This window comes from Bos javanicus, chromosome 7 (genome assembly GCF_032452875.1).
Source record: "Bos javanicus breed banteng chromosome 7, ARS-OSU_banteng_1.0, whole genome shotgun sequence".
Classification (NCBI taxonomy): domain Eukaryota; kingdom Metazoa; phylum Chordata; class Mammalia; order Artiodactyla; family Bovidae; genus Bos; species Bos javanicus.
Window position 1 is genome coordinate 38785442 of NC_083874.1, and position 24319 is coordinate 38809760.

General features: G+C 43.5%; 1 long non-coding RNA gene across 3 annotated transcripts in view; it reads right to left on the reverse strand.

Moving 5' to 3' along the window:
• Window positions 1–24319, reverse strand: part of LOC133251099 (uncharacterized) — a 75013-nt gene that overhangs the window by 32701 nt on the left and 17993 nt on the right. For all 3 annotated transcript variants that reach the window (XR_009737515.1, XR_009737513.1, XR_009737514.1), the window contains exon 2: window positions 14503–14629. This is a non-coding gene — a long non-coding RNA (uncharacterized LOC133251099). The remainder of the gene's footprint in view (window positions 1–14502; window positions 14630–24319) is intronic.

The following is a 24319-nucleotide window of genomic DNA, read 5'->3' on the forward strand; positions in this document are numbered from 1 at the left end:
ACTAGAGTGGGGAGTCTTTTCCTTCTCCAGAGGATCTCCCCAACCCAGGGATCAAACCCAGATCATCCACATTGCAGGTGGATTCTTTAACAGCTGAGCCACAAGGGAAGCCCAAATATCAGTTATGACTAATTTAGTTGGACCAGCAGCCTCCCATTTTGGTAATCAAGTTACAAACATTTTTGAGGATTTTTCCCAGGTATAAAAAATTTGTACCTTATATTTAGACACTCCAGAACACTTTTTACTTGGTAATTCTTGGCTGGATTTCTTTAGCCAAGCCAGGAACCTCCATATTCCACATTCCAGGGTCTACTAAGGCTGTTTATTTTAGCTTCAGTTTTATCTGTTCCTGTTCCTTTTCTGTAGGGCTTCCCTGGCGGCTCAGCTGGTAAAGAATCCACCTTCAATGCAGGAGACCTGGGTTCTATCCCTGGGTTGGGAAGATTCCCCTGGAGAAGGGAAAGGCTACCCACTCCAGTATTCTGGCCTGGAGAATTCCATGGACCATATAGTCCATGGGATTGCAGAGAGTTGGACATGACTGAGCAACTTTCACTTTCACTTCACTTTCTCTTTCTGTCAGGACCATTTGGTGATGAGGGTGGTTCCCTTGCCCCTCAAGAAACAGAGTGGCCCCTAACTTAGTCTCTTCCCATTAAAGGCGAAATAGGAGGGAAGGGGGTAAGGCACAACTTTTGAAAGAATGACATAGCCTGAAGATACAACCGATTAGAATCAAATGGGTCCAAGATGGCAGACAAGTCAACTTCTGACTAGACCCTGATCCTCAATCAGCAAGCTAAAGGACACACCCAGAGGCACCATGACAGTTCTAAGATTGACCAAAAAGTAAGTGGTGGTCCAATTCCTGGAAATCTCCACCCCTTCCCCCAAATAGTTGGAATAATCCTTCCACTTGTCTTTGTTGTTCAGTTGCTCAGTCATATCCGACTCTTTGTGTCCCCATGGACTGCAGCACACCAGATTTATGCTGGCCTACTCATTAGCCTATGAAATTACCCAGCCCATAAAAGCTAACCACACCACATTTTGAGGCAGCACTTGCCCTCGGCAATGACCCACACTCTTGTCTGTGGAGTGTTTCTCTCTGAATAAATCCACTTCTTACCTATCACTTTGTCTCTCACTGAATTCTTTCTGTAATGAGACATCAAGAACCTAAGCTTCATTAGGTCCTGAAACCAGGTCTATGATCTTAGTTGGAAGACTGAGTTTTGGCTGGGTTGGATTTCCACACCTATGGGTTCAAGTCACAAGCAGTTTGCTCAAACTCATGTCCATTGAGTCAGTGATGCCATTCAACCATCTCATCCTCTGTCACCCCCTTCTCTTCTTGCCCTCAATCTTTCCCAGTATCAGGGTCTTTTCCAATGAGTTGGCTCTTCATATCAGGTGGCAAAAGTATTGGAGCTCCAGCATCAGTCCTTCCAATGAATGTTCAGGGTTGATTTCCTTTAGGATTGATTGGTTTGATTTTTCAGTCTAAGTGACTCTCAAGAGTTTTCTCCACCACAATTCGAAACCATCAGGTCTTCAGCTCTCAGCCTTCTTTATGGTCCAACTCTCACATCACATGCATACATGACTACTGGAAAAACCATAGCTTTGACTATACAGACCTTTGTTGGCAAAGTGATGTCTCTGCTTCGTTGGTTTCAGACCGTGAATTTTAAATCATAACTAGGCTCAAACACAGCTTTATTAATCAAAATAGAAACTATTCCAATCAACACATTTTTGCTAATGAGAAATAAGTTTGTTTATTCCTGTAGCATAAAACTCCAGGCTTCAGGATTCAACAAACTCTTGGAAAGCATTTTCTGCATCCTGCTAGTTGTAGACGGAGAAGACACTGGCAACTCACTCCAGTTTTCTTGCCTGGAGAATCCCAGGGATGGAGGAGCCTGGTGGGCTGCCGTCTATGGGGTCGCACAGAGTTGGATATGACTGACGCAACTTAGCAGCAGCAGCAGCTGGTTGTGGAAGAGTTTTCCCTGCAAAAAGTTGTCAAGATGCTTGAAGAAGTGGTAGTCAGTTGGTGAGAGATCAGGTGAATATGACAGATGAGGCAAAACTTCATAGCCCAATTTGTTCAACTTTTGAAGCATTGGTTGTGTGATGTGCAGTTGGGCATTGTCATGGAGAAGAATTGGGCCCTTTCTGTTGATCAGTGCTGGTTGCAGATGTTGCAGTTTTTGGTACATCTCATCAATTTGCTGAGCATACTTCTTAGATGTAATGGTTATGCTGGGATTCAGAAAGCTGTAATGGATTAGACAGGCAGCAGATCACCAATCAGTGACCATGATCCTTTTTTTTTGGTGCAAAGTTTGGCTTTGGGAAGTGCTTTGGAGCGTCTTCTCGGTCCAACCACTGAGCTGATTGTGCAAATTTACTTCTTGTTTCAATGTCACAATCCCATTGAGAAATGGTTCATTGTTGTTGCATAAAATAAGAGATGACACTTCAAAATGATCATTTTTTTTTTGATTTGTGGTCAGCTCATTAGGCCTTCACTTTATCAAGCTTTTTCACCTTTCCAATTTGCTTCAAATGCCAAAAAACCGTAGAATGGTCGACGTTGAGTTCTTTGGCATCTTTTTGTGTAGTTGTAACAGGATCAGCTTCAATGATCATCTTAGTTGGTCACTATCAACTTCCAATGGCCAGCCACTGTGCTCCTCATCTTCAAGGCTCTCGTCTCCTTTGCAGAACTTCTTGGGCCACCACTGCACTGTATATTTCATTAGCAGTTCCTGGGCCAAATGCATTGTTGCTGTTGTGAGTTGTCTCCTCTGCTTTATGACCCATTTTTGAACTTGAACTTAAAAAATCACTCAAATTTGCATCTTGTCTAACATTATTCCTATAGTCTAAAATAAACATAAAATAAACAGCAAGTAATGTCGTTAGCAAAAAAACATCAAGCAAGAAATATGAATTAAAATGATGCATAATATAACCACACTTACTTAAGAATGCATTCCAGGGGAGATTTAAAGATGGCGGACGAGGAGGTGGACGTGGAGTACATCTCTCTCCACGGATACGTCAGGAATACACCTTCAGACACAGAAGTGCATGCAGAGCACCAGCTGAGAGAAAACAGGAGTGCCTGACCAGTGGAAAAGAATATATAGAACCACACAAAACCCAGTAGGATGAAGAAACTAAGGAGAAAAACAGGACTGTTAGTAGACTGGACCTGCCCTTGGCGGGTGGGGGAACTGAAGCAGGGGTCTGATCCCCCCGTCAGGGCAACTGTCTGAGTCAGAGGAGAAACACTTAAGGCTGAGAGTGAAACAACTGATCTGTGGCAGCCTAAATGGAATGAGAATCAGACAGTCCTTGCCACAGCCATACATACCCTGGACAGGGATGAGGGTCCCCTGGAAAGTGCAGTGGCTAGGAGCTGGAGTTTAGCAATTGAGGCGCAATCCCAGGGTGAGGGCTGTTGTTGACTGCAGAGAGACGGATTGAAGGGATGTGAGGGAGGAGATTGTGGTGGGAAATGTCTGTGAAGGAAAGCGGGCAGGGATGGAAGCAAGGGGATACTGTTGAGTCATGCATAGGGGGTGGAGCCATCACTGAAGCCTCTCTCGCCCCAAATGCCAGGATCAGCAGCTGAACAATAGAGAGGCTGGCCCATCAAATGTCAGACACACTGGACTACAGAGCTGGACCCCACCCAGGGTGCCCCTTTAAGTGCCTGATGAGCCGATCCAGAGTAGGACCCCAGCCAGGGGGAGCCCCTCTATGTGCCTGATGTGCTGAACAACAGAGAAGGATCCCAGGCAAGGGAGCCCTCTAAGTGCCTAAACAGGTGGAACTATGGAGAAAGACTGGCCAAAGAGGCCTTCTGATCGCCAGCTAAAGAAGCCTCGAAAAAAGACTCTGAGAGGACCATAACTCCTGTGGCAGAGGCAGTCTGTGTAGTCTGTGTCCCTGCACACTTGGTGCCACCAGGGTCCTCGCAAGACAGGCAGCTGCACCACCTTCATGCTCTACTCTCACAGGGGCAGAGCTTCCACAGGCCAAAAAAAAAAATTCTTGCATCTATGCACGCAGGGTCACTTCAGTCGTGTCCAACTCTTTCTGACCCTGTAGACTTCGGCCTGCCAGGCTTCTCTGTCAGGGGGATTCTCCAGGCAGGAACACTGGAGAACATTGGCCAATACTGGTTGCCATACCCTTCTAGAGCACTGTATTTCCTGCTGCCCTAGCCGCCAACTCCCTTGAGTACCTGGTGTTGCCAGAACCCCTGCAACCCAAGCAACTGCACCACTTCCACACCTGGCCCTCACAGGGCCAAACCCAAGTCGTCCAGGGCAGCCTCAGGAGCAAACCCCAGTGGACAACCCACACACAGAGGTGGAAATAAAACCACAACTGAAACCCAGGGGCAGTGTGGCTAAGGACAAAGACCCCAAACCTTCCCAACAGCTGCACAAGCTGCAGATTAAATCCACAGGATCAACTAGGCAGACTCTGTGCTATGGAATATATAAAAGGCCATTGAGAGCTCCCACAAAAGAAAAGGCACTAGCTATGACAGCTGTGGACGTTGGAAGCAAGAACACACAGGAGTAGGACCAGAATAGAATCTGAGCTGCCCCCACAACAGGTCCAGAGATCAGCACAGTGTTGGAAGGCATCCTAGGGAGGTGAGGTGGACTGTGACTCCCAGCGAGGGAAAGGACTCTGACAGCAGTGACTCAAGAAAAACATTTATTATTCCTATGTTTTGACTTGTTCTCTAGATTCTTCTGGATTTTTTTTCTTTTTTCCCCCTCCCAGCCCCCCATTGTAGTTGTCAATTTTATTGGCACTATGAAATATAATTAAGTTTTTGAGGTTTTTTTTTTTCCTTGTCATATTTTGTATTGTTGTTATAAACCTCTGCCTCTATGTTGGACTTTGAAGTTCTGTGGAGTTTACCTTTTTTTTTCTTTTTAATTTTTTAAACCTATTATTATTTTTTCTACATTTATTCCTTTGTTTGCTTTTCCTACTGATATTTTCCCCTTGCAGGTAATCTTTAATGTATATAAATTTTCTTTATATACCTCTATTTAACCTTGCTTATCTATTCTTTCTTTCCTTTCCTCTCAACATATTTGTTAGTTTTATTTTCATTGCTTTATTCCACAATTGGCACCTTGCTTTAGTTTTGTTTTCCAGTTTGTGCTTTAGTTAGTTTTGTTCTTAACTGGTAGATATAATTTTTGGTTTCTTTTGTTCTCCAAGTCAATCTGTTGTACTTTATTTTTGTTGGACTGTTTTGACTTTGCTTATGGGTGTATATGAATATGTGTATACTCAATTATTTTAATTATTATTTGCCTGATTCTGTAACCTCCATTTGTCTGGGGTTCATCTTTGGTTTCTCACTTTTGGGTATTTGTTTTAAGCTCATTTAATGCCATACAAACCACTTGTGGAATCTTCGTTCCTGACCAGAGATCAAGCCCTGAGCCTTTGGAGTGGGAGCACTGACTCCAAGACCCTAGACTTCCAGAGAACTAACCTTGCTGCTGCTGCTAAGTTGCTTCAGTTGTGTCCGACTCTGTGCGACCCCATAGATGGCAGCCCACCAGGCTTCCCCGTCCCTGGGATTCTCCAGGCAAGAACACTGGAGTGGGTTGCCATTTCCTTCTCCAATGCATGAAAGTGAAAAGTGAAAGTGAAGTCGCTCAGTCGTATCCGACTCTAGCGACCCCATGGACTGCAGCCCACCAGGCTCCTCCGTCCATGGGATTTTCCAGGCAAAAGTACTGGAGTGGGGTGCCATTGCCTTCTCCAGAACTAACCTTAGGGAGTATCAAATAGTGAGAACTCACATAAAGGAAATCACTTGAATACAAGACCTGGCATCAGGCAACTACCAGTAGCACCCTGTGCAGGATGCCTTATCTAAACAACAAGCAAAACAAAAATACAAACCCAATCATCAGCAGACAGGATTACCACCTCACTCAGGCTTGCCAATCAGAGGAAAAACAAACAAAAAACTCCACACAAATCTCACCCTATATGAAGTTTACACAAACTACTGGACCAAACTTAGGAGGGCAAAAACTAAAAGGAAGAATTCAACCTTGAAGCCTGGGAAAAGGAGACCTCAAATACAATAAGTTTAAAAAAAATAATGAAAAGGTGGAGAAATACTACACAAATGAAGGAACAAATTAGAAACACAGATGTCCAAATAAATAAAGAAGAAATAGGCAAATTACCTGAAAAAGAATTCAGAATAATGATAGTAAAGATAATCAAAAACCTTGAAAACAAAATGGAGAAAATGCAAGAATCAATTAACAAAGACCTAGAAGAATTAAAGAATAAACATACACGGACAAAAAACACAACTACTGAAATTAAAAGTACTCTGAAAGGAATCAATAGCAGAATATCTGAAGCAGAAGAATGAATCAGTGAGCTGGAAGATAAAATGGTAGAAATAACTTTTGAAGAGCAGAATAAAGTAAAAAGAATGAAAAGAACTGAGGATAGTCTCAGGGACCTCTGGGACATATCAAACACACCAACACTTGAATTATAGGGGCCCCAGAAGAGGAAGATAAAAAGAAAGGGTATGAGAAATTTTTTGAAGAGATTATAGTTGAAAATTTCCCCAACATGGAAAAGAAAATAATCAATCAAATCCAAGAGGCACAAAGAGTCCCATACAGGATAAACATAAGGAGAAACACGCCAAGACACATACTAATCAAACTAATAAAGACTAAACACAGAGAAAGAATATTAAAAGCAGCAAGGGAAAAGCAACAAGTAACATACAAGGGAAACCCCATACGTTTAACAGCTAATTTTTCAGCAGAAACTCTGCACGCCAGAAGGGAATGGCAGGATATATTTAAGGTGCTGAAAAGGAAAAATCTACAACCAAGATTACTGTACCCAACGAGGATCTCATTCACAATTGATGGAGAAATAAAAAGCTTTTCAGACAAGCAGAAGTTAAGAGAATTCTGTACCACAAAAGCAGCTTTACAACAAATGTTAAAGGCACTTATATAGTCAAGAAATACAAGAGAAGGAAAAAGATCTACAAAAGCAACCCCAAACAATTAAGAAAATGGCAAAAGGAACATATATATATCAATACTTACTTTAAATGTAAATGGATTAAATGATCCAACCAAAAGGCACAGACTGGCTAAATGGATACAAAATCAAGACCCATTTATATGCTGTCTACAAGAAACCCACTTCAGACCTAAAGACACATACAGACTGAAAGTGAGAGGTTGGAAAAGTATATTCCATGCAAGCGGAAAGCAAAAGAAAGCTGGAGTAGCAATCCTCATATCAGACAAAATAGACTTTAAAGAATATTTTAAGAGATAAGGAAGGACACTACATAATGATCAAAGGATCAATCCAAGAGGAAGACATAACAATTATAGATATCTATGAGAGTCGGACACGACTGAGCGACTGATCTGATCTGATGCATCAAACATAGGAGCACCTCAATAGACATAAAAGGAGAAATTGACAGGAACATAATAATAGTAGGAGACTTTAATACCCCACTTACACCAATGGACAGATCATCAAAACAGAAAAATTAATAAGGAAACACAAGGTCTTAAATGATACATTAGATGAGATGGGTCTCATTGATATCTTCAGGACATTCCATACAAATGCAGAAGACACCTTCTTCTCAAGTGCACATGGAACATTCTCCAGGATAGACCACATCTTGGGTCACAAATCAAACCTCAGTAAATTTAATAAAATTGATATTGTATCAAGCATCTTCTCCAAGCACAATGCTAAGAGACTAGATATCAACTACAAGAAAAAAACTGTAAGAAACACAAACACATGGAGATTAAACAATGAGTTTCTAAATAACCAACAGGTTACTGAAGAAATAAAAAGGGAAATAAAAAAATTTCTAGAAACAAATGACAATGAAAACACGACAACTATGGTTGCAGCAAAAGCAGTTCTAAGAGGGAAGTTTATGGCAATACAATCCTACCTCAAGAAACAAGAAAAACATCAGACAATCTAACTTTATACCTAAAACAACAGGAAAAAGAACAAAAAAACCCCCAAAATTATTAGAAGGAAAGAAATCATAAAGGTGATCATAGAAAGAAATGAAAGAAACAGTAGTAAAGATTAATAAAACTAAAAACTGGTTCTTTGAGAAGATAACAAAATTGACAAACCTTTAGCCAGACTCATCATGAAAAAAAGAGAGAAGAATCAAATCAACAAAATTAGAAATGAAAAAGGAGAGGTTACAACAGACAATGCAGAAATACACAGGATTATAAGAGACTATTATGAACAACAATATGGCAATAAAATGGATAACCTGGAAGAAATGGACAGATTCTTAGAAAAGTACAATCTTCCCAGAATGAATCAGGAAGAAATAGAAATTATGAACAACCCAATTACAAGCCCTGAAATTGAAGCTGTGATCAAAAAATCTCCCAAAAACAAAATTCCAGGGCCAGATCACTTCACAGGAGAATTCTATCAAACTTTTAGAGAAAACCTAATGCCTAATCCTTCTAAAACTCTTTCAAAAAATTTCAGAGAAAGGAACACTTCCAAACTCATTCTGCAAGGCCACCATCACCCTGATCCAAAACCAGACAAAGACAACACAAAAAAAGAAAACTAAAAAGCCAATATCACTGATGAACATACATGCAAAAATTCTCAACAAAATTTTAGCAAACAGAATTCAGCAACACATCAAATAGCTCATACACCATGATCAAGTTGGGTTTATTCCAGGGATATAAGGATTCTTCGATATATACAAATCAATCAATGTGATATATCATACTAACAAATTGAAAGATAAAAACCACATGATAATCTCAATAGATGCAGAAAAAGCCTTCGACAAAATTCAGCACCCATTTATGATTAAAACTCTTTAAAAAATGGGCATAGAAGGAACCTACCTCAACATAGCAAAGGCCATATATGATAAGCCAATACATGAACTATGAACTTCCAGATATTCAAGCTAGTTTTAGAAAAGGCAGAGGAACCAGAGATCAAATTGCCAACAGCCGCTGGATCATCAAAAAAGCAAGAGAGTTCCAGAAAAACATCTAATTTTGCTTTACTGACTATGCCAAAGCCTTTGACTGTGTGGATCACAATAAACTGTGGAAAATTCTGAAAGAGATGGGAATACCAGACCACCTGACCTGCCTCTTGAGAAACCTGTATGCAGGTCAGGAAGCGACAGTTAGAACTGGACATGGAACAACAGACTGGTTCCAAATAGGAAAAGGAGTTCGTCAAGGCTGTATATTGTCACCCTGCTTATTTAACTTCTATGCAGAGTACATCATGAGAAACGCTGGGCTGGAGGAAGCACAAGCTGGAATCAAGATTGCCAGGAGAAATATCAATAACCTCAGAAATGCAGATGATACCATCCTTACGGCAGAAAGTGAAGAAGAACTAAAGAGCCTCTTGATGAAAGTGAAAGAGGAGAGTGAAAATGTTGGCTTAAAGCTCAACATTCAGAAAACGAAGATCATGGCATCCGGTCCCATCACTTTATGGCAAATAGATGGGGAAACAGTGGAAACAATGGCTGACTTTATTTTTGTGGGCTCCAAAATCACTGCAGATGGTGACTGCAACCATGAAATTAAAAGACGCTTACTCCTTGGAAGGAAAGTTATGACCAACCTAGACAGCATATTAAAAAGCAGAGACATTATTTTGTCAACAAAAATCCGTCTAGTCAAGGCTATGGTTTTTCCAGTGGTCATGTATGGATGTGAGAGTTGGACTATAAAGAAAGCTGAGCATGGAAGAATTGATGCTTTTGAACTGTGGTGTTGGAGAAGACTCTTGAGAGTCCCCTGGACTGCAAGGAGATCCAACCAGTCCATTCTGAAGGAGATCAGTCCTGGGTGTTCATTGGAAGGACTGATGTTGAAGTTGAAACTCCAATACTTTGGCCACCTAATGCAAAGAGCTGACTCATCTGAAAAGACCTTGATGCTGGGAAAGTTTGAGGGCAGGAGGAGAAGGGGACGACAGAGGATGAGATGGTTGGATGGCATCACCGACTCAATGGACATGGGTTTGGGTGGACTCCGGGAATTGGGGATGGACAGAGAGGCCTGGTGTGCTGCTGTTCATGGGGTCACAAAGAGTCAGACACGACTGAGTGACTGAACTGAACTGAACTGAACTAAAACATTATTCTCAATGGTGAAAAACTGAAACCATTCCCCCTAAGATCAGGAATAAGACAAGGGTGTCCACTTTCACCACTATTATTCAACATAGTTCTGGAAGTCCTAGCTATAGCAATCAGAGAAGAAAAAAGAAATAAAAGGAATCCAGATTGGAAAAGAAATAAAGCTCTCACTGTTTGCAGATGACAAGATACTGTACATAGAAAACCCTAAATATAGTATCAGAAAATCACTAGAGCTAATCAGTGAATTCAGCAAAGTTGCAGGATACAAAATCAATACACAGAAATCACTTGCATTTCTATATACTAACAATGGAAAATCAGAAAGAGAAATTAAGGAATCAATCCCATTCACCACTGCAACAAAAAGAATTAAATATCTAGGAATAAACTTACCTAAGGAGACAAAAGAACTGTACACAGAAAATTATAAGACACTAATGAAAGAAATCAAAGATGTCATAAACAGATGGAGAGCTATTCCATGTCCCTGGGTAGGAAGACTCAATATTGTGGAAATGATTATATTACCAAACACAATCTATAGATTCAGTGTGATCCCTATCAAATTACCAATGACATTTTTCACAGAACTAGAACAAAAAATTTCACAGTTCATATGGAAACACAAAAGACCCCGAATAGCCAAAGCAGTCTGAGAAAGAAGAATGGAGCTAGAGGAATCAACCTTCCTGACTTCAGATTATACTACAAAACTACAGTCATCAAGACAGTATGGTACTGGCACAAAATAGAAATATAACCCAATGAAACAAGATAGAAAGCCCAGAAATAAACCAATGTACCTATGGGTACCTTATTTTTGACAAAAGAGGTAAGAATATACAATGGAGCAAAGACAGCATCTTCAATAAGTGGTGTTGGGAAAACTGGAATGCTACATGTAAAAGAATGAAATTAGAACCTTTCCTAACACCATTCACAAAGATAAACTCAAAATGGATTAAAGACCTAAATGTAAGACCAGAAACTATAAAACTATAAAACTCTTAGAGGAAAACATAGGTAGAACACTTGATGACATAAATCAAAAGAAAATCCTCTATGAACCACCTCCTAGAGTAATGGAAACAAGTGCAAAACAAGTGGGACCTGATTAAACTTAAAAACTTTTGCACAGGAAAGGACACTATAAGCAACATGAAAAGACAACCCTCAGAATGGGAGAAAACAATAGCAAATGAAACAACTGACAAAGGATTAATTTCCAAAATATACAAGTAGCTCATACAACTCAATACCAGAAAAACAAATAACCCAATCAAAAAGTGGGGAAAAGACCTAAACAGACATTTCTCCAAAGAAGACATACAGATGGTTAATACACACATGAAAAGATGCTCAATATTGCTCATTGTTAGAGAAATGCAAATCAAAACTACAATGAGATATCACCTCACATTGGTCAGAATGGCCATCATCAAAAAGTCTACAAACAATAAATACTGGAGAGGGTGTGGAAAAAAGGGAACACTCTTGCACTGTTGGTGGGAATGTAAATTGATACAGCCACTATGGAAGATACTATGGAGATTCCTTAAAAAACTAAGAATAAAACCACCATATGACCCAGCACTCCCACTCCTAGGCATTTCCCACCCTGAGGAAAACAAAATTGAAAAAGACACATGTATTCCATTGTTCATTGCAGCACTATTTACAATAGCTAGAACATGAAAGCAACCTAGATATCCATCGAAAAATGAATGGATAAAGTTGTGGTACATATACACAATGGAATATTACTCAGCTTTAAAAAGGAACGCCTTTGAGTCAGTTCTAATGAGGTAGATGAACCCAGAACCTATTATACAGAGTGAAGTAAGTCAGAAAGAGAAAGATAAATATAGTATTCTCATGCATATATACGGAATCTAGAAGAATGGTACTGAAGAATTTATTTACAGGGCAGCAATGGAAAAACAGACATAGAGAATAGACTTATGGACATGGGGAGAGGGGAGGAGAGGGTGAGATGTATGGAAAGAGAAACATGGAAACTTACATTATCATGTGTAAAATCAATGGCTGACAGGAATTTGCTGTATGGCTCAGGAAACTCAAAGAGGGGCTCTGTGTAAACCTGGAGAGGTGGGATGGGAAGGGAAATGGGAGGGGGGTTCAGGAGGGAGGGGATATATGTATACCTATGGCTGATTTACATTGAGGTTTGACAGAAAAACAACAAAATTCTGTAAAGCAATTATCCTTCAATAAAAAATAAATAAACTTTAAAAAATAACATATTCCAATATCAAACGGCAAATTTCAATGATTCAAAACCACAATTACTTTTGCACCAACCTAAATAATACACACAAGAGGGTGTTGGGGAGACAAGAGCTCCGCAAATATTGTCCTGCAGGGGGTGCTTTCCACTCAGGCACCTGCAACCACCTTGGGGGTGGAGGTGGGGTAGGCGCTGTTTTCACAACCTGAGGCAACCCTAGATGCTATGTCATTTGGTGTGCATCCACTTATTAAAACGTTTGCTTTGCTGTAAACAGTCCTAGAGAGCTCAAGCAAATAACATTCCTTTAAAAATCTCAAGATAATATCTACCCAGATATCGGTATCCTACACAGATAGAGAACCCTTTCAGAGATACCACCCCCAATTCCCCCTTTCAACAAGCCTCCCAAGCAAAGATCAGGGTTCTGGTCACTTCTTTTTAGTCTTAGAAAATGTCCCATTATTGGATTTAAAGTTACATAAGCGAGTGTGGTTGGTTATATGTAATTGGCTGTAATTTCTATCTGCTTTCTGTTTAAGGTTTGCTTCTTTAAAAAAATGTTTTTTTCTGTTTAACTTTGCTTTTTGAATATGTAAAATATTTTCATGATTAAGAAATCAAAACTATATAAAAACATTAGGCAAGCACTGATCAAAACTGCCTGCCCTGGCCAGGCCTATAGTAACCACCTGCATGAGTTATCTTAGGAGGTCGGATGCAGAACTACCAAACTACCACTAACTGGAAGAATTCAGGGACGGTCAGAAGGAGGGAGGAAGAAATGAGAGGAGATGCCAGTCCTTATGTCCTACCAACCTCCCAGAATTCTCGCTGAAATCCATCTTGGTTGAGTAATACACACATCTCCAGGAAGGACCCTGAGTAGGAACGATTTGTCAGAGACAACCTGGAAACTAACCCCATTAACATAAAACCTGAGACTGCAAGCCACACGGCAGAGCAGTTCTCCTCGGTTCCGTTACCCTCCTCCTCTCCATCCATATGTCTTGTCTTGGTAAAGTCTCTTGCTTTGTCAGCCCGTGTGTCTCCTCAGACAATTCATTTCCAAGTGTTGGACAAGAGTCCACTCAAGGCCCCTTCCTGCAACAAATGGCAACTCAAGTGGGACCTCTTCTTTGTTATGACTGACATCCTGACCACTCAGGGTGCTTGGGGACCAGTTCACCTGCTGACGGACTAGGCCCAGCAGCCACAACTGGGATCCTTTTGTCTCTGTTCTTCTTACACAGACAGCAGGCCAGAGTGACATGACTGGGTAAGGAACAAGAGACTTTGTTGATCTCTTTCCCCTTCTTCCCTCTCCCTTTGCTCTTTTCAACCCCTCCTATCCTACCCTTTTTTCTTCTATTCTGGTTCCGGACACAGGAGTCTGGTTGAAGGGCCTCAGCCTGATCTGAGGGTTGGAGCCTGATCTCTTCCAGAGGGCAGAAAACTTGAATTCCCATCTAGTGTTTGGCACCTGGTTTCTAGTTTCTGGTTGGGCCAAGTTCCTGTCCTCCTTTTCTGGAAGCCCAGGGAAAAGTTCCATAATGCCTGAGCATCTGCAGGCAGCAGGAGACGTCTGTAAAGCCACCCTTTGGCCCCTTGTCCTTCCCCTCTTAGTTAACCTGGCCTCCTTTCCTTCCTTTGAAATCTTTGAAGACCCGAGATATTTCAATTTACTCTGTCAGTGTTTGGATCTAAAGTCCTGTGACCATGGAAGTAGAAGATTTTCTTAGAGACTGCAATCTTGTCTTTAAGGGAGTGTGATTAGGATAGCTTTGCCTATTTGTTTTATACTTTGTGTTCTGTGCTATGACTTGTGATGACCATTCTGCCTTGTGATATGGGAAATTCTGGTTCTGTTCTGCATGTGCCACCAGGAAGGACCCCAAGTCAAAACATCTGGCCAGAGACAACCTGGAAACTAACCCCAACACCATAAAACCCAAGACTGTGAGTCACGTGGCAGAGCAGTGCTCCTGGGTTCACTTACCCTGCTTCTCTCTCCCAGGCACTCTTTCACAATAAAGTCTCTTGTCAACATGCGTGTCTTCTCAGACCATTCATTTCCAAGTGTTAGACAAGAGCCCACTCTCAGGCCCTGAAAGGGGTCCCCCTTCCTGTAACAAAAAGGTGAACTCAGAGAAGTGTATGCTCCTTTGATTCTGCACCCTGATTCCAACATGTGGGTTTTTTTTTTTTTTCCCCCACATCACCATGCAATTGACAAAAGAAATGCTCACATATTGAGGTATGAGGAAGTCATGCTGGCTTATACATGAGTTAACTTGAATTTTATGCTAACTGGAACAACCTGTTTGTGGCTTATCAAACATACATTGTACATCTGCTTTAACTATTAAAGAAAGGGGCACATTGACCAGAAATAAAGAATTGTTCATGTTAAAAATAAAGATTAAATGCCTCCCGTTCTGGGACGTCAATTCTGGTACGCCTTCAACGCTAAGACTCCCTTTCCAGATGCTAAGGCCATACTGACTTCTTGTGTATGTGCTGGTCCGGCTTTTTAAAAAACCTTGAAAAATGTACCCCTGACTTATTTAGTGTTCTTTCTGAGAAGATGTAAAGCTGCACTGAAGAAGGTATCAGTTCACGGACTTTCTTCTGATTGGTTGGTGATGAGGTAACAAGGTGATGTTTCCAGAATCTTCATCATCAATCTTCTGGTTCCAACCAGTCTGGGGTCAGCAGATGGTCCCATCCTTCCACCTGGGTGTGTGTGTGTGGGTGGGTGTTGGTGGTGGTCTTAGTTTCTGCAGAACAGTCAAAGATATGTGTCAGTTTGTTATGTATATCCTTTGAAGAGGAGCTAGGACTATGCTTTGGGGCTGAACAGTTGTTTTAGCTATGTTTACTTTTCTTGTTTGACAGTTTTTCCTTTGTTTCTGCATTCTCTCACTTCCCTAATTAGTAACTGTTTGAGTCTGTTCTTTGGAACTCAGGGAAACCTAAGGAGACCAAAGCCTTTTTCTACAAATAAGAAACAGAGGAACAGAGTGATTTTTGTACCCTGGAGGGTCCTGCTTAGTTTTGATCCTACCTTTTCTTTGATCCTACTCAATCCTGAAGGAAGTGATACCCTGCAGGTCCCAGTGGGGCTCCTGGGCACAAGGTCTTTCTGTATCCCCCATTTCTTTGATTATAGGAAACAGTTTTCATTCAGCCTTCATGACCTTCCCTGAGTTCCAATGAGCAGATTCAAGCAGTTTTTAATTAGGGAAGGGAGGGAATGGGAGACCAGGGACAAACAGTCAAGAGCAGCCTTTGGGCAAGGTCCTGTTTCCCCATCAATGGATACATAATATCTTTGAGCTATTTTGCAGATACTGAAACCCCCTCCAGGTGGGAGAAGTTAATGATTAATGATGTTATGCTGCCCACAAGTATGTGGACCCCAGACAGTTGGACCTGAAAGTTGATGATGTTGACTCCCACTTATCTCACCACCAGCCCATCAGAAGAATGTTCACGAGCTGATCACACCCTACTTTTACTATAAAACCTGTCACTATCTTCCTCAAGTTGGGACACTTGGTCTTGAGGGCATTAGCCTGCTATGTCCCCCTTTGCCAGGCAAAGCAGTAAAGCTATCCTTTTCTACTTCACCCAAAACTCTGTCTCTGAGATTTTATTTGGCATCAGTGCACAGAGAAGTTGAGCTTTCACTATCAGAATCAGGGGTGGGACAAGAATGGGAATCAAGTTTTGGAGAGAAAAGTTAATCATAAACTCAGCAGGAGAATTTGGTTTTGGAGGTGCTTGGTTTCACTTCTGGCTATATCAGAGAGTCCCAAGATCCTCTCCTTGGGTTTGATTATGGGCCACAGAACTCAGAGAAAACATTTATTAGGTTTGAAAAGGATTTAACTCAGGAACAGCCAGATAGAAGAGATGCACAGAGCAAAGTATGGGGAAGGAGCTTGGGGCTTTCACACTGTCTCTGAGCAGGACACTGTCCCCAGTCTCCAAGTGTTCACCAGCCCAGGAGCTCTCCAAACTCTACCCTTTTGGGTTTTATGGAGGCTTCACTATTAAGGCATGATGGATGAAATCACTGACCAGTGCAACTGATTGAACCTCCAATCCCTCTCCCCCTTCCAGAGGTCAGGGGGTGAGACTGAAAGTTCCAAGCCTCTAATCACCTGGTTGATTCTCCAGGCAAACAGTCCTCATCCTTTTGTTGTTGTTTTTCAGTCGCTCAGTCATGTAAGACTCTTTGTGACCCCGTGGCCTGCAGTACTCCAGGCTTCCCTGTCCTTCATTATCTCCCAGAGTTTGCTCAAAGTCACGTCCATTGAGTCGGTGATGCCATCCAACCATCTTGTCCTCTGTCATCCCCTTCTCCTCCTGCCCTCAATCTTTCCCAGCATCAGGGTCTTTTCCAGTGAGTCCACTCTTTGCATCAGATGGCCAAAGTATTGGAGTTTCAGCTTCAGCATCAGTCCTTCCAGTGAATATTTAGGGTTGATTTCATTTAGGAATCACTGGTTTGATCTCCTTGCAGTCCAAGGGACTCTCAAGAGTCTTCTCCAACACCACAGTCCTCATTTTTAAGTGGGTCCAAAAGTCACCTCATTAACATAATTAAAGACACCTTAGGTTGCTCTTATCACTGAGGAAATTTCAAGGGTTTTCCAAGGAGCTCTGTGCCGGAAGCAAGAAGACTATATATTTATCATTTTTAAATCACAACATCACAGCTCCCTTTCCCGTTTAGGAAGTACATTTACAGCAGCTGTCTCCAGGAGCCCCCCACACCAGGCATTCCACCCCCTACCCTGTCCCTCTTGGACAGAGCCTGACTGTCCAGGTTCCCATCAGGGCATCAGGTGGCCTCAGCAGGCAGGGTCCCTGGAGGTCATCCAACATGCCTCTCTTACGGATCCAACAGGTCTGACCCAAAGACTTTCATGCTGCACCACAGAAAACATACGATCCTGCCTCTCCTGCCACTCAACTGCATCTTAAATTCCCCACTTCTCCCAGCAGCAGCAGCAGCCGCTGCATTCAGGCTTCCAGATCAGCCACACAGGAACCAGTTTAGCTCTTCCCTCTCCCTCACCTTGGCATCCAGCCTATGGGCACAGAATCTAGCCCTGAAGGGCTGAAGAAACCATGAAGGGCATGCGATTCAGCTGCCCACGCAACACTTGGATTCCCTCTGAACGGCCGGGGCCAAACTGTTGCCCAGGCTCAGCCTGATCCACCTCCACACCAGGGAGTTGGTCACTTCCGGACATTGCCTGTTACATCTTGAAACAGTTATGATGTTGAAAAGCAGCCTTAGGTTGAGCTGAAAATTGCCTCCCCGTGCTTCCCACAGATAGGTTTTCACTGTTCCCAATTTTTTTCTGGGTTGTCACAGGACAGACTTCCCTCCTCTGTCTGTACCTTAGTCCTTTGAGCATTAAAGCTATCATCACGACTCCAGAGGGTAAATATCCCCCATCACTCCAGCCAGTCTTCCTATTACATATTTCAAGTCACTAACTGGTCTGGCCTCTCCTCCAGACATGCTCCAGTTTATCCAAATCAGGTGTTGCAGACAGTGCTTATGGGCGCCAAAAGGCAGTGACATCAGAGGGTGAGATGGGTGGAGCACAATAGGGAGTGGTGGCGACTGCAGCAAAGAGAGTGGCTGCCCTGGTTACTGGAAACAACCATTTCCGTTTCAGCCAGTTGTCACCACTCAGAAGTGCGGCCCCAGTTTTGCCAGATCTCTCAATTTCCAAGAGAAATAGGAAATCTGGATTTGTATTTGAAATGTCCTCATTTTTTAAAATTGGTAATTAATTAAAACAAAATACTGTACGTGTCAATACTGTGCAGGCAAAACAAAAACCCATGGGCACCAGTATGCAATTTCTGTCTGTAGTTGCTAAGTCATGTCTAACACTTTTGCAACACCATGGACTGTAGCCCGTGAGGCTCTTCTGTCCATGGGATTTCCCAGGCAAGAATCCTGGGAAATCCCTGGGAGTGGGTTGCCATTTCCTTCTCTAGGGAATCTTCCTGACCTGGGGATTGAAACTGTGTCTCCTGCATTGGCAGGCAGGTTCTTTACCATTGCACCACCAGGGAAGGCCAATGTTTGGTCTACAGGCATCTAAAAATGTGCCACCTAAAACTGCATGTGACACTCAGAGGTGGCTGCTGACCTATCCCATCCACCCTTCCTTGGGAAAGCATTCTCCCTCTTTCTCAATGTCTACTGTTTCAACATCCCTCATCAGGACTGGGTCTGTAGTATCCTGACCAGCAGCCATCTCTACCTCTCCTGTGTCCTCCTCATCACTGTGGAGGGCATGCCCATCACCCCGGTTCCTGTCCTAGGCCCTACTGTGGCCAGACCTCAATCAGGCAGGTCTGCTTTCTTCTGGAGAGCAGACAGGCCATGTTAACAAGCTCCCTCAGCCTCCCCTCCTCTTTTGATAGAAGTCTGCTCTCTTCTGTCCAATCCTCCACACCTTTTTTACTCAAGCCAGGCCTCCCTCCAAGAATGCCTTCCTCCTCCGCCACCCACATGCTTACCTCTTCCTAAGGCCTTTCCTGGCAGTGTGAGCCCTTCTCTGCCTCTTATACTTTGCCACGTCTGTAATATGGGGAGAATGACAGACCCAATGCAAAGAGCGTTTGAAGAATAAATGAGGGACATGTGTTACCTGCTTGGAGCAGTACCGGGCACACAGGAAGCCTTCAATGAACACAAACTGTGACTATTAATACCCACTTAGCACTGAATCCATAGGGGCTTTCCTGGTGGTTCAGACGGTAAGGAATTTGCATGCAATGCAGGAGACTCGGGTTCACCCCCTGGGTCAGGAAGATCCCCTGGAGAAGGAAATGGCTACCCACTCAAGTATTCTTCCCTGGAGAATCAATGGACAGAAGAGCCTGGAGGGCTACAGTCCAGACGATTGCAAAGAGTTGGACATAACTGAGCAAGTTAAGCCTAGCACTGAATCCACAGGCTGTCTTGTGCCTTTTCACATTTGCTACTCACATCTTTCTACCGAAATGATGAAAGAAGCCTGGACGTGCACACTGGCAAACCTGGGACTGAATTCCATCTCTCCCACGTTTTGCCCTGGTGAAGTCACACAGCCTCTCTTGGCCTCTGTCTCTGCATCTGTGAAATGGAGCTAATGGCTCCTACGTCTCAGGATTGTGATAAGGATCAAATGAGGCAATGTCTGCAAATGCTCTAAGTAAACTGGGAAGAAACACTGTAAGAATGACCAGTTTTTGGAGGAGGAAATTCCAGACCAGCCACAATACTGCTAGAGTGAAGGGCAGGTGGTCCCATCTTTGGGTAGACCTAGAAAATTCTTTTGCTGAAAGTTCAACAAATGGTTCTTGAGCAGCCACTCTGGGCCAGACACTGTGCAGAGTTACTGCAAATGTGAGGACCCAACCATCGGAGTAAAGCGATAAGTCACCTTAGAGGTGGTCTCACCAGCCCTTCACTCAGTCCCCGCTCTCTATGCAGACCCTCACCTGGGACCCTGTATTCCCACACCTCCTGACTTCTCTTCCAGGACTCGCCCACTCCTGTTGGTCCTCTCACTGCTGCCAGAATAACCTTTGTGCAACACATCCATTCATTCACTCATTCATGCATTATTTATTCAGTAATTATCAGCCTTCTGAAAAGTGAAACAGACCAGAATCCCTGCCCCTCATGGGTTTCACATTCTAGTAACTCTAGTAAATCATTACTTAATTTATTTGCTTTAAAAGCTCATTGGTCTTCAATTACTTATGCTAGAGTCAAATCTTGAGCTTGGTTTTTGAGCTCACATCTGGCTCCACTCCCTCCCAGCACCTCCCAACTTTGACAGGAAGGTGTTCCGAAGGGCTCCAGATGGGCCACCCCCTTAGACTTAGTTTCCTGAGTTTCCTGGTTGTTTCTTCAGGCTGGAAAATTCCTCTTTCAAGTTAGAAGCAGCTGAATGTTTCATCTATAGGAGGATCTGTTCTCAGCCCTGCCCGTGAGCTCCATCACACTCACCTGGGAGCTCTCGAAGGTCATTTTTCTTTTGTTTCCCTGACATCTACAGAGTGGATGCTTAACCATGGGGATGTTTGTGTGTGTGTGTGTGTGTACTGAGAAAGAAGCTTGTAATGAACATAAATGGTTTCGTAGATGGCCAGAGAAGAAAAGCAGAGAGCACCCTTTAAAGCAGAGATGACAGAAAGTCTCAGGGAGGCTGTCCCTGTGGCCTGGGCCTGGATGAATGAGCAGGATGTGACCACAGGAAGGAGGACCACCTGTTAGGCAGAGAGATGCAGGCACAGTGTGGCCAGAATTATGGGATATGCTAAGGAGCCAACTATGGGGAGAAGAAGGTAAGAAAAGGAATGGACAGAGAAAGAAGGTGGGATAGAGGACATGTCCCCTGAGTTGGAAAAGTCTTGAATGTCAAGCTGAGGTATCTGACCTTAGCAGGCCAGTGGTCAAAAGCTGAGGTGGAACAAGGGCAGGTTAAGGAGATGAATGTGGCCCAGAAGACTCAGGGGATGTGCAGACTAGGGCCTTTCTAAAATGGAAAGGCACTCTTAGCTCCCTGTGATGGAGCCAAAGTTTGAAATCTGGGCTCAGGCTGCTGTAGTCACCTTTAAAAAAAAGAGAAGCCAGAAATCCAGTCTTTATAGTGAAACGTTCTGATGGAAAACACCACCACCACCACCACCACCACCAAACCTGTTTATGGGTTTTGAGTTTGCAGTCCCTGGGGCAGAATTTTAGGTGGCAAGATCAGAGATGTGTGTTGGCCTTGTAAGCTGGAGACTGGTGTGGAACAAGGCCCAGGGAGGGGCAGGAGTAGAAGCAGCTGCAGAGGACTGGAGGGGGCTACAGTAGTTCAGGTGGGCTTGAGTCGGGGTGAGGATGGAAAGGAGAGGAGAGCTGGGCCAGGGCCAAGGCTGTCAGACAAAACACTGAAGCCCCCAGTTAAATTTCAATGTTTCAGAGTAACAAATAATTTTTTTCATATTAAAAAGTGGTATAACAGATAACTCACTGTTTACCTGAATTTCCAATTTGCCTAGGAGTGCTGTGTTTTATTCGCTAGACCTGGTCATCTTGCAGATTATGGGCTATGGAACTGAGAGCACTAGATGAAGAATTAACCATCGTGGGGAGTGTCCCAGGTGGCTCAGGGCAGGGCAGCAGCACCTAGGGGCCGGCCTGGTGAGGACAGCTCAGCCTTATGAACGCAGACCCGCGCCACCAGCCTGGATCAAAGAGCAGGTAGAATCCCGGAGGCGCGCGCTCCTGCTTCCTTGCTTCAGTCCAGTCTCTGCAGGCTGACCCTCAGGCTGGGCTCAGGAACAGTCAGGAGATCCGAAGCCCCTGGAGTTGAGGAACAGGCAGACCCCGTACTCCCAGGGGCCTCTCCCTGCAGCACAACAAAGCACTCCCCGCCCCACGTCTTTCCATCAGGTCAGCTGAGCGGGGTTCCCTATCACTGAGACTCTCCACGATCACCGCACCTCCCCAACCCGCTGCTCTGGCGGGCAGGGCAGCGCATGCGCACCTGGGTGCAGCCAGACCCGGGCGGGACCTGCTCCTCGCTGAACCCAGTGGACAGGTGGAGTCCGCGCCAGCTTTCTCTCTCTCTCTCTCTCTCTCTCTGCGTGCGGGTCTTGCCGGCTCCTCATCCTCCTGGACCTGCTTTCACATCTGGTAGTCCCACCAGCCTTGACTTTGAACCCAGTTCTCTCTCCAGAGGATCTGAACCTCAGAGCTTCAGTAACATGCAGAGAGTGACAGGAGGGCATTTTTCACCTTCCCTGTTTAAACCCCAAGGGTATTCTGATCTGTTGTACCCTGCATCCTCTCCCCGCCCCCCTCATCCTCCATCTCTCCCTCCCCGTCTCTTTCTGCCCCCACTCTGTCCTTTCTCCTGTTTTCTTTCCCTCTCTCCCCATGTCCTGATATTCCTCAACTATTCTGTTATCTTGCTCTCCATTTCTCTCGATCACATAACTGCTCAAAAATTTCTCCTGGATTCCCTAAGAAACAGAGACAAACTATCACTTGTCCACTGAATGCTGTGCTTTGCTTAGTCCATCAGTCGTGTCCGACTCTTTGGGACCTCAGGGACTGTAGCCCGCCAAGCTCCTCTGTCCATGGGATTCTCCAGGCAAGAATACTGGAGTGGGTTGCCTTGCCCTCCTCCTGGGGATCTTCCCAACCCAGGGATTGAAGCCAGGTCTCCTGCGTTGCAGGCAGATTCTTTACCTACTGAACTACCAGGGAAGCCCCTTCCACTGAATACCACCAAATAAAACTGACAGCAGCTGAACCTGCACTGGCAAAATGTTTGGCTTTAAAAGGTTGAAAAATTCAAATCTTCTTGACAGAACTTAGCTGCAAAACCTGATCCAGAAGTCTGGACTTCACAGAAATAACAGTTGCAAGAGGAAATGCAAACTGACTCATGGAGAAACTGATTTTATTTTTAAATTAAATTGAATAAAGTTAAATTGAAAAGCAGTGATAAAATAATTTTTGAAAAATAAACTTTAAATGCAAAAAATAAACAGTTTGTGCTGTATTTAAACTTTTTCAGCAAAATTATTTGCTTTAATACAATTTGTTAAAAAAAATGTTTTATCAACCCAAGAAAAAATCAATGTTGGCAAAAATTATATTTAAAATATTTCCATTAAAGAAAACCACAGGATCAAAGGTCAAAGTCTTTCTGTTGAAGACTTGCAATTTTATATATCACTGCCTGAACTCCAGACCCAAATATGCAGTTGCCCATGGAACATTCGGGTCAAGGCAATGGCACCCCACTCCAGTACTGTTGCCCGGGGAATCCCATGGACGGAGTAGCCTGGTAGGCTGCAGTCCATGGGGTCACACAGAGTCGGACACGACTGAAGAGACTTAGCAGTAGCAGCAGCATGAAACATTCTCTCTCGGACAGCCCAAAGCCTCATCAAATATATATACCCAAAACCAAACTGCTGATCTGTTCCCAAATTGTTCTTCCTCTCAGACAACTATCTCTGAGACTGGGAATCTATTACCCATTCAGTTAATCATGCCAAACACAATAAAAAACAAAGTCCATCATGTCAACATCCAAAGTAGCTCTCAAAATCTGTCCTCTTTCCAGCTCTACTCCCAATATCCTGTCGAAGCCTACAGCATCTTCCACATAGATGAACATAACTAGCCTCCCCAAAACCACTCTTGTACTCTCTGATGTATCCTCCACACTGGTAGTTTAATAGTTTAAAAGGCAACCAGGGGAATTTCCTGGCAGTCCAGTGGTTAGGACTGAGCACTTTTGCTGCTGGGATGGGGTTCAATCCCTGATTGGAAGACTAAGATCCTGCAAGTCTTGCAGCAAGGCCAAAAAAAGAGAGAAGCAAACCAGGACATTTCTTACAGTAAAGGCAGTCTAGATATTTTGGACACGACCTCCTGCTGAAGACAGCTAAAAGAGCTGGTCAAATGTTCATAAAATTCACACACACACCTTTTTTTGGAGGGGGTGGGGAAACACAGTATGGCTTGCAGGATCTTAGTTCCCTGACCAGGGATAGGTCCCTGGCCCCAGGCAGTGAAAGCCCGGAATCCTAACACTAGACAGCCATGGAATTCACACACACACACACACACACACACACTCACTCTTAAAAGCATCGAGGAGCTAACAAGATAGTGAGGAACTGCTGTGCCAAGGTCCTGGAGAGGACAGGATTCCAAAGAGGTGATCCTGATACTTGATGCTATGGTTGTCCTCAAAAACTTTTGCCAAGTGCAAAGA